General features: G+C 32.5%; 1 long non-coding RNA gene across 1 annotated transcript; it reads right to left on the bottom strand.

Annotated features, from left to right (window-relative positions):
* Window positions 1-547: 547 nt before the first annotated feature.
* LOC111697240 (uncharacterized) lies at window positions 548-7,233 on the bottom strand. Its single transcript, XR_002764257.1, has 3 exons — window positions 7,192-7,233; window positions 4,578-4,641; window positions 548-670 (listed from the first exon to the last, which is right to left on the bottom strand). It is a non-coding gene; the product is annotated as an uncharacterized LOC111697240 (long non-coding RNA).
* Between the last annotated feature and the right edge of the window lie 4,044 nt (window positions 7,234-11,277).

The raw sequence follows: 11,277 nt of genomic DNA, 5'->3' as shown, positions 1-11,277 counted from the left end.
GATATACTGGACTTACTTTAGAAAAAACTAGATGTAAAAATAATGATCTGTAAGGAAGATATACCCCTTTGGTGCTGAGTGACCAACTCCTTTATTATTCAAGGTTTACGAGATTTAAACAAAGCAAAACGTTAAATTTATCACTAAGATGAGGGGGGTGATGGGTCCTGTATGCCTAGTATCCGATATTTTGTAACACAGTGCGCATTTTTTCTGATTCACGCTGGATCCATCCTATCATCTGACTGTTTATCTGTCTTTAAATCTTTTCTTTATTTTTCTCTGATAGAGTTGACAATATAAAGTATCCATTACAGTTCTTCTATATACAATATTGTAGGACGGATATAGATAAATACCAGGGATACCAGGGATACAGGGATACCAGGGATACCAGAGATACCAGGGATACCAGGTATACCAGGGATACCAGGGATACCAGGGATACCAGAGATACCAGGGATAACATGGATACCAGGGATACCAGGGATACCAGGAATACCAGGGATACCAGGAATATCAGGGATACCAGGGATACCATGGGGTATGGGGATACCAGGGATACCAGGGAAACCAGGGATATTAATCTAAATCTCACCGAACCATGAAATCTGATCTACGTCCATATCAAATCCGTTTTCTTTGCTAGCTACGTCCACAATGGCAACTCCTAAATAAAAATTACATATTTCTCTAAAGTGATGAAAGAGAGTGACCAGCAATGTATGGTAGTTTGAAGTGAAAATGTAGTATTGTGGAAAATGTTTTTAGGAATCATTTAAGGCATTTAAAACGTTTCCACGCTTTATAATTACTGAGATTAAGCGCAAAGTCGACGTTCAAATCATGAAGTTGGGTGGGTACATTTTGAAAATAGATTTTTTTTAAATCATTAAACAAAGACGAGGAAAAGTGTAACAAAGATTTTACAGTTAACTATTTAAATGTTTAGGAACATATTTCTCAATAAAAATAGGAACACGTATTTCTCAATAGTAATATGTCAATATATCAATGTTAGAATCAATTATTTCTTTTTCATCATTATATTGAATTTCTTATTCTTTAAATTTGATTGCTGATTTCTACAAGTTCTTCAAATGTCGTCTTTTCAATCAAAATTGAAAATGTGTGTGAAGAAGGAGAGATTATAGAAACTAGTAAATGAATAAGATAACTTATTGTCGATGATAAGAGTTAATTTTTATTTTCTCAACCTGTTCCTAACAACGAATTAGTTTTTTCTAGAATTTTTGTTACATTTTTTTTCGTTGTTATTTAATAATTTAAAAAATTACGGTTTTCAAAACGTACCAACTCAAATTGATGATTTTTAACGTCGACTTTGCGCTCAAACTTAGTAATATTACGTTGTAGAAAGTTTTTTTATGTCTCAAATGATTCCGAAATTTTTTTCATAATACTGCATTTTCAGTTCAACCACCATACGTTGCCGGTCACTCCCTTTAAGTGTAAAAGTGAGTGGTTAATTTTTTATTAATTTTTTAATTTTTTATATTTTTTATCGATTTTGATGGTTATTATATCGTATGAACTGACGAGGGTCAACCCAGACCGAAATATATTTTCAATAAAAGTGGAATTAACATCTACTTTTTTACTCTACAGAGGTTTGGTCCATCACCATCACCGAATTTTAAATGAGTGGTTAATTTCAACAGTTGTGTACAGTCAACACTTTTAAATTAATTGCTTATTGTTTTCATTTGATAATAATCCAACTATAAATAAAGTAGTAATCTATGTTTGGGTGTCTGTTTTTTTTTTGTGCAGTTTCATCAGGAACCCCTTGACCGATTTGACTCAAATTTCGATGGGAGACTGGTAAGAACCACTTGAATGTTAGTAGCTAAGATATGTGAGTAAACTTTTAAGGAAAAACTACTGGCGAAGCTGAGCCCGCGATTTAAAAAATTCAAGAAAATACGACTTGGGTCTAAGCTGTTGTTGAGCCTTATTTACGGCTCGGGCTTTCGAATTTAAGTTGCATCTATTTTTCAACAGAATTTAGTTCATAAAACCGGTCTAATGTTGTAGTTGGCGGATTTTCATAGTTGGAATTGGCGCATTCCGGGTTTTGATGAGTATAAGACCCAACATTGAGCCTTATTCTTCACTAAAACCAACCAAGGTCGGTTTTATTTTCATTGAGCTTAACTCCTTAAGTCGAGCCTAAGATCTCGCAGCTGTCAATCACGTGACACAAGCTGTCATCAGAGTTGGGTCTAAGATTGGGTCTTAAAGCTGCGTTTAAGGAATTAAGACTCGAGCCGAAGCTTTTAAATCGCGGGCTCTGGGTTCTCAACCTATTTCTTTTGCATAAGTCCTTTTTATCTTACGTAAAAGTTTAAAAACTTTGATCCTCACGCTCGTAGATCAAATAAAAAAGTAGGAGTAGTTATTTCAGACATATTTTTTCTAATTACAAATCTAATTATTTCAGACATATTTTTTCTAATTACAAATCGAAACTGCGATGCTAGTTCTAAAGGAATTGAGTCTTTGTCACAAACTATGATATTTTAATCTTTATATCTTTGCAACCCAATGCCGTAGACCTAATATATTTCAAACTATGAATTCTGTTAGATGAAAGAATCTAAGTTTGAAATATCAAAGGTTTACACCATCAGGTGAAAAATATAGGATTTTAGAAAATCAGAGTTTGTTACAAAGACACACAATTACAAAATAACTTACATAATGAAAATTTTAATATATATTTAGCTAAATAAAGATTGTACTCTACACAAAATTCTACCCTATAAAATCTCATTTTTGTCACTTGACTATTAATCAGATTTAGTACATTTGTAGCATTTCATTTTCCCTTAATAAGAAATTAATTACTCTATTCAAATTTAATTTCCAAATATTTTTATTGTTGCAGTATGGTGGGGTTAAACTTTGATATTTCAAACTTTGACTGCTCAATCTATCAGAATTCATATTTTAAAATATCAAAGGTGTCTTCGAGATACCACGAGATACAAAGATTAGGGATCGGTACCACCATAGTTTCAGTAAAAGTAAATATTTCTATTTACTGATAGCGCCGATTGATGGATTCATAACTCGGATTGAATAATGAGATAGATAGAAAGATAGATGGTACTGCCATACTATTTCTATTGGTTCAGAATAGAAAACAAACACATGACTGAAACCTGATTGGATCAGGCGCTAATGGACAGGAGTGGTACTCGTATATATATATATATATTTTAGATAAAGTTCTAAACTAATCAGAATAAAAACAAACTAAAATTTGTCTAGTTATTATTGGGTTTTGCCAAGATTATCAATCTATTTGGGGTTTTTATTTTATTTATCTAGAAACAGTAATATTTTATTCTCAACATTTTTCTTAATAAATGATTGAGGCGTTAATCCTCTCATCAAACTTTTTCATTTTAAGAAAAATTCTTAATTAAAATTTGAGATTAAAGTGCTCCACAAATTTTCATGCTCAGCTGGGGTGATTAAATATTTTCAATTGAAATTTATTTTTGTATTTTCAAAATTATAAATGTTAAATGTTTTAAGCAAGCAACTTCCACGCAGAGCAAGTTATGGCTGCAGCTAGGATATTGGGATGTTTTATATTTTAAAATCCCTATTTTCTTTTTTTTTCTTTGATATTTTTAACTTTTTAAATCCTAAAAATACCTTTAAAATTTATCATTGCTTAAAAAATTGATTTAATGACTTTCGTCATTTTCCCTGCAATTAATTAAAGATTAATTACCAACAAGGAAAGTGTTCTCCTTTACAGTTTTTCAGGTAAAGTTTATACATTGTACTTGTGAGTTTATGTAAGAAAATCAAGGAAAGGGTACGTGTGATGTTTGAGTTTATGTAAGAAAATCAAGGAAAGGTATGTACGTGTGATGTTTTAGTTTATGTAAGAAAATCAAGGAAAGGTATTTACGTGTGATGTTTGAGTTTATGTAAGAAAATCAAGGAAAGGTATGTGCGTGTGATGTATTAGTTTATGTAAGAAAATCAAGATAAAGTACGTGATGTACATACAAGTCTATGTAAGACAATCAAGGTAAAGCATATGCACATGAAAAGTGATTTTATGTAAGAAAATCAACGTAATGGATGTACATGTGATGTGTAAGTCTATGCAAGAAAATCAAGGTAAGCATGTACGTGTGATGTGTGAGTCTATGTAAGAAAATCAAGGTAAAGTATGAACATGTGATGAGTGCGTCTATGTAAGACAAACATGGTAAGTATGTTCATTTGATTTGTGAGTCTATGTAAGAAAATCAAGGTAAAGTATGTACATGTGATATGTGCGTCTATTTGAGAAAATCAAGGTAAAGAATGCACATGTGATATATAAGCCTATGTAATAAAATCAAGGTAAAGTATGTACACGTAATACGTGAGTCTATGTAATAAAATCAAGGAAAAGTATGTACATGTGATGAGTGCGTCTATGTAAGAAAATCAAGGAAAAGTATGTACATGTACTGAACAGTGTAAAATGTACAGTGTACTGAAAGGTATACAGTGTATATAAATCTAGATAAGTCTAAGATTACCTGAAAATCCCATAGAACTTCCCATACTAATACTGAGTGTATAGATTGCCATGCAGGATAGAAACTAAATAATAACAGATATTTTTAAAGCCTGCCCTGCATACAGGCTTACAGCTCTGCATCAGATCTTGAAAACATTGCAACACAAAAAGTGTAATTGTGCCTGTAAAATATATTATTGTGTTCTCACAGGGGGAAATTATAGATAGATATTTGAAACAAAACTTTAGGATGAAAAAACATTTTAGCTTTTTTGAAAAATTTTATTATACTGTTTTTTAATGAACGGGATTTCAAACGATTGCATAAAACACGAAGTGACGGTCCGCAAATAACAAAAATAGAAATTATTTTGCGCAAAGAGTGTTTTTGCGAAATTTTGCATCGTATTGGCATCTTTTCGCTTTTCTAAGTTTCGTATTTTCACGAAGAAATGCGAAATTGCGCGAAAAAGTTGTGAAATACAAACGGAAAAGTTCGTATTTTTTCGAAAAAGTTTTCGTTCGCTGGAAACCTTACTTACATCTTTTCTAGTTTTATTCTAACATTCAAATTAATACAAGCCAACTGGTTGCATTATAAACTACGGTTCATGTCAAGTACAGGACCAACTTTTAATCAGTGAGAATAAGCCGTACATACAAATAAAGGCTTTACAAGGTTAATAGGGACAGCAAACCAAATGAATAATCCCCTTCTAGTGAATTTTTTTGTGGTTTGGTTGCATTGCAAGGATGTTAAAAATCTTTTAAGATAAAAAACTTAATTAAAAATAGGTGAAGTCAAATATTGTTTATTTCTAAAAAAAACTATTTTGTTGTTCGAAACTAATAACTGGTCTAATTTTTAATAATATTATTTCTTTTATTAGAAATCAAAAATTTTTATTAGAAATCAAAAATATATTTATTTTACACTCTAATAGTTGTACAATAAAGAAAATACAATGCATTAAAGGGACTGTAAACGTAATTTTAAGTGTCAAATAAACCTCCATGTGATTTGTGACAAGTCCGGTTTCCAACGGTATCCAACCTTTATTCTTATTAAATCTGAATTTATGTTTTTGTTTTGAAAACTGTTTTTTTTATTTGTGGTTTCTCTGCAAAAATTACTTGCATATTTCTTGATCAGTAACGATGGAGAAATTATTAGAATTAAAATTTCTCAAGCTAGAAAACGACGTTATCCTTTATATATGAAGGTTTTATGGGTACCGTTAAAATCGGGGTTGCTTGTTTTATTAGGTTTTATTAGGGTTAAATTGAAATTCATTTGTTACATTGCATTAATGCATTGATTTACCAGTAACACTATTTCATTTCTAAAGTATTTATGCATTTATGACTCAGGGGAATATTTTATGTAAAATACTTAATATAAATCAATGTAATGCATTTATGACTCAGGGGAATATTTTATGTAAAATACTTAATATAAATCAATTTAATGCATTTATGTTCTTTAGCCGATAATCCGTTTTTTTACAATAATTTGTTTAAGGAATAAAGATAAGTAAGTAAATTATCAAATTGGTGATTGATTGATTATTAGAGATGATAAATGATTAGGAAAACTTGTCTCTAGAGTCCACCACGGTTCTGTCAATATTTTCAGAAAGCTGCGACTTTCGATCACAATTTCACCCATTAAAATTGTTTAGCCTTTTTCTTAAATACTTTTTTGTCGGCATATACATTTTGAATGAAAAAATATAAAATAAACAAATCAGTAAGTTTGTAGATTGTTAAATTATTGTTAAATTATTGTTAAATTATAGACCAAAACACGTTTGATTTCAAATAAAAGAAACCGAATGCTTCTCACTCTGGATAGTCCGGGGTGAGTAGAGACTACTCGGTCATACAGCAACAAAAATATACCTCGATAAGTCTAAAGATTATAAAGTCTAATTTTAAACATATAAATTTCTTATCAATTTCCAACCCAGCTCATGAATAACAAAGTGAAGAAAAAATGGCCAAATAGATACTTTACTTATTAAGTTATGAATAGTTTTTTTCACATATTTAGTCCACAATTTTGATTGGGGAACTTGGAAGAACTACGGAAATGTTCTTAGCCTGGTTTTGAGATTTTAAGTTGAATGGGTCGACTTTAATAGCGAAAATAAAGTTTCCCGTTAAAATCGTTCAAGAGCGGGTAAACGGTGGGAGTAACTTTGTGTAACCTTGGCAGCGCTGGGTTCCGAAGCTAGTCTACCTATTTATAAAGTTGAAATCTCTGTTTGTATATCCGATCATAACTCCTGAATTAACCCATTGATCGATTTGCCTCAAATTTTGATTGGGGAACTCAGGAGAACCACTGGAACGTTCTTAGCTTAGTTTTAAGAGTCTAAATTGAGTGAATCGACTTTAATAGCAAAAAGTAAAATCGTCCAAGTGCGGGTAAACGGCTGGAGTACCTAGTAAACTTTACAAGGCTGGGTTCCCATAGTGTATCTATATATGACAGGGTGTAAGTATAGTGTACATAAGATCTATATATGACAGGGTGATATGTATAGTGTACATAAGATCTACATCATACAAATATATGTACTATTATCGGTAAAACAAAATTGGGCGATAAATAAAAATGTTTAGATTACCTGCCGAGCAAAGCTGGGGGGACATTCCTTCTCCATTATCTGAAAATAATTATTTATTTTCGGAAAAGATTATCTCGAAAAAAATTCTTTCTTAATTCAATTATCAATCATCAACAATACCAGTTCTAAGATTATTAGGCACTACCACCACATGTTTGCCAATGTTATTTTTACATATACATCTAGAAAGGCAAAAAAGTAATTACGCAATAAGCAATACGACATTTTTGACGTCAGGCTAGGTTTTTGAGTCGCCACAGGCTGAAAGAGAGCCCAAGTGCTAGGACAGGCTAGAGACCGAGCCCAAGTGCTAGGACAGGCTAGAGACCGAGCCCTGTGGCTAGGACAGGCTAGAGACCGAGCCCTGTGGCTAGGCTAGGAAAAAATGTTCATTTGGCAAAAATGAAGTACAACAAAAATTGACGCTTGCAAAAACGAGACTAGCAAAAATACCGTAGTGCTTAGACGTTCACACAAAGAACTATAATTATATGAGGGGGGGGGATCTTCATCACCCCCCCGGGTTTTCACCATTTAATTTCTAAAATCTTCCCTATATATTTAAAGTTACACAAAAAGCTCTGAATGTTTAAACTGCAGATGCAGCACTAATTAATGAAGTATTCCGAAGAAATAATTTTAACAAAAATACATTTCTAATAATACAAAGAATTTTTTATGTCATACATTGTTGATACATAATAATTTAAGATTTGCATGTATTTGTTCAGGCTTTCATTGTTGCGTCCATAAACCCTACTGCCTGGCCAGGAACCCATACAAATTTGGCCCTAATAATTTTTACCGTTTTAACGTTTTTTGGATACCAAAATCGCACAATCCAAATTTGTTGTCCATATTACTACGCCAAAATTATGGCTCAGCCACAGTTCTTATAGCGAATGGAAACCAAAGCCCAAGGCCAAATTTTTGTGATTTTTTTTACTAAATATCTTTTAAAGATTAAATAACAGTAAATGTTTTTAAACAACATTAAGGGGTAAACTTTTTAACATAATCTGAATGTAGTTGGAAGAACCCTTTGGGAGGAATTTAATCATTTCTTCATTATTTATTCAAAAGTTTAAACTCTGTTTTTCTAAACTTTTAAACATTTATCTCAATTTTCTAAACATGCATCCATTGTATCTTTAATACCTCTAACACCGACCCCTGAAGCTTCAAAGTTTTTGCAATTTATAATTGATAAAGTTGTTAGCAACAATATAAACCAAGAATAATTAAGGCGCATTTTTTCTGATCTTCGTTTGTGTGTGTGTGTGTGGGGGGGGGGGGTAGTACCGTGTAGTATGGAATCAAGAAAGAATTTGCATTAGAAGAACTCCCTGTCTTCTTTCCACATGCAGCTCCTGTTCTCATGAAGGTATCAACGCATGTCAACTTCTTCTGTATACTCTGAAGAAAACCTTGTAGATCAGGGTCGAGGAGTAGAAGATGAAGGTATCAACGCATGTCAAATTCTTCTGTATACTCTGTAGAAAACCTTGTAGGTCAGGGTCGAGGAGTAGAAGATGAAGGTATCAACGCATGTCAACTTCTTCTGTATACTCTGTAGAAAACCTTGTAGGTCAGGGTCGAGGAGTAGAAGATGAAGGTATCAACGCATGTCAACTTCTTCTGTCTCTGTAGAAAACCTTGTAGGTTAGGGTCGAGGAGTAGAAGATGAAGGCATCAACGCATGTCAACTTCTTCTGTATACTCTGAAGAAAACCTTGTAGGTCAGGGTCGAGGAGCAGAAGATGAAGGTATCAACGCATGTCAACTTCTTCTGTATACTCTGTAGAAAACCTTGTAGGTCAGGGTCGAGGAGCAGAAGATGAAGGTATCAATGCATGTCAACTTCTTCTGTATACTCTGAAGAAAACCTTGTAGGTCAGGGTCGAGGAGTAGAAGATGAAGGTATCAACGCATGTCAACTTCTTCTGTATACTCTGTAGAAAACCTTGTAGGTCAGGGTCGAGGAGTAGAAGATGAAGGTATCAACGCATGCCAACTCCTTCTGTATACTCTGTAGATAATCTTGTAGGTCAGGGTCGAGGAGAAGAAGAAGAAGGTATCAACGCATGTCAACTTCTTCTGTATACTCTGATGACTATCTTTCGGAGTTGTCTAATATCTTAGTCACGTATCTTTGTGTGTGAATAAATCTTTATAATAATAATATAGTATGTAGTGTATAACCTAATAATGTATTCACTTCGTAAAGATTATCATTGTAGCAAAACTTGGGGCCTAATCTAATATATACGTATCATTTGTTCACATAGTAACTACGCAAATCCTGTAATGCGATTAATCCATTCCATGGTTGTAGATAGAAATAACTTCATTCCCATAAATGTGATTTAATGTATTATAGATAGTAACCGCTAATAACTTGTAATTACGCTGTAAATAACCCAACTCGAATATGAACTATACGAAATATAGATCAGTTGATGGAGACTCGGCTTTTGATTAAGTTATCAGAAGCATACTGAGCTTGAAACAAAGCTTTGGTTCGCGTTGAAACATACAAGTGGAGATCTTTGCTAGTTGATTTAGCATTGAATCGAATATAGCTTGAAAGTTTGGGTTTTCGTTGAAACATACAAGCGTAGATCTTGCCTTGATAATTGGTAATCGAATTGAATATAGCTTGAAAGGTAGCTTGTGACCTCGTTGAATTATACGAGTAGAGTTTTGGGCTGTGTGTCCTTTAGAATCGGAGAATTAGTCCTGGTTGATTTTGGTTACGAGTAGACCTAGATAGATACGTCTCTAGTAAAATGTTATGGAGTAGGTACTACATCATCACTTAAACTCAGCTGAACTTTCTTAAATCTTAATCTTTTGAAACTTTTAAATTTGACTGAAGTTTCTTTTTGTTGGTAAATGTTCAGTTAAGTGCATTTGGTTAGATTCGCAATTAATTTAGCACAGTAATGAATTCAAACTTTTAACTCATCTTAATTTATTGTAATTAATTATTTAATGGACCCATCACATTATCAATTTATATTCTGCATTGTTTTACGATTACTGAGGAGAAAATAGATAGTGGATAGGTAGATAGTTAGACAGATAGATAGATAAGTATATGTAGATATAAAGCTAATATTAATAGATATGTATATAGATAGATACATATATTTGTTTTTATTAAGTTGAATAATTAGATAAGAACATTTAGATACATGGGAGTTTGTAGTGTCTAACAAAAAGTAAATAATGTTTGACATATGATCAAATATTACAAACTGGATAGTCTTTTAATAAGCATGGGTATTAAAAAACTTTCCTTTGGAATTCAGCATGGTAATGAGAGGGCATCTAATCTATCCGTAAAGGAATTGAGTTTTTGCCACAAACTCATATTTTCTGAACCCAATATCTTTGCAACCTGATGGTGTAAACCTTTGATATTTCAAACTTGGATTAATTTATCTATATATATCAATAGTTTGAAATATCTAAGGTCTACGACATTGGGTTACAAAGATATAGAGATTAGAAAACCATAGTTTGTGGAAAGAACTCAGTTCCTTTGGCTTGTCTGTCTGTTTGTCTGTCTGTCTGTCTGTCTGTTTGTATCCAATAAACGTCAAAACGGCTGAACCGAGCGGGCCCAAATTTTTTGTGGGACATCAAGGGACCCCAGGGAAGGTTTATGAATGATTGAAATTTTAAATATTTGTCTCCATCAAAATTCGATCTTCATTAATTTTTTTAAAATTTTGAAAATCCTCGAAATTTTTTGTGAAAATCCGCGAATTATTTTTGTTTTGTTTTACGATGTACACAAAGAGAACATGTTCACAATTAATTTAGAAGATGGGCGCGAAGCGCCCTATAAGGCTAGTAACATTAAAAAAGATAAGTTTATTAATGGTTTATTAAATGGTGGAGTTGATATCTACAAAGAAATCAAGAAACAACGCGGAAAAAGTAGAAATATATCTTCTATACTGTAGATGGAAGAATGCAGTTGACAGGATATTTCTGAACATTTTGCTGACATATACTAAGAACTATACCAGAGACATGAACTAGGAACCAGGAGATGAGTTTAATGGTATTTCCAAA

This window comes from Eurytemora carolleeae, unplaced genomic scaffold (genome assembly GCF_000591075.1).
Source record: "Eurytemora carolleeae unplaced genomic scaffold, Eaff_2.0 scaffold69, whole genome shotgun sequence".
Classification (NCBI taxonomy): Eukaryota; Metazoa; Arthropoda; class Copepoda; order Calanoida; family Temoridae; genus Eurytemora; species Eurytemora carolleeae.
Note: the sequence above shows the minus strand (reverse complement) of the source record. Positions and strands in the feature narration are given on the sequence as shown.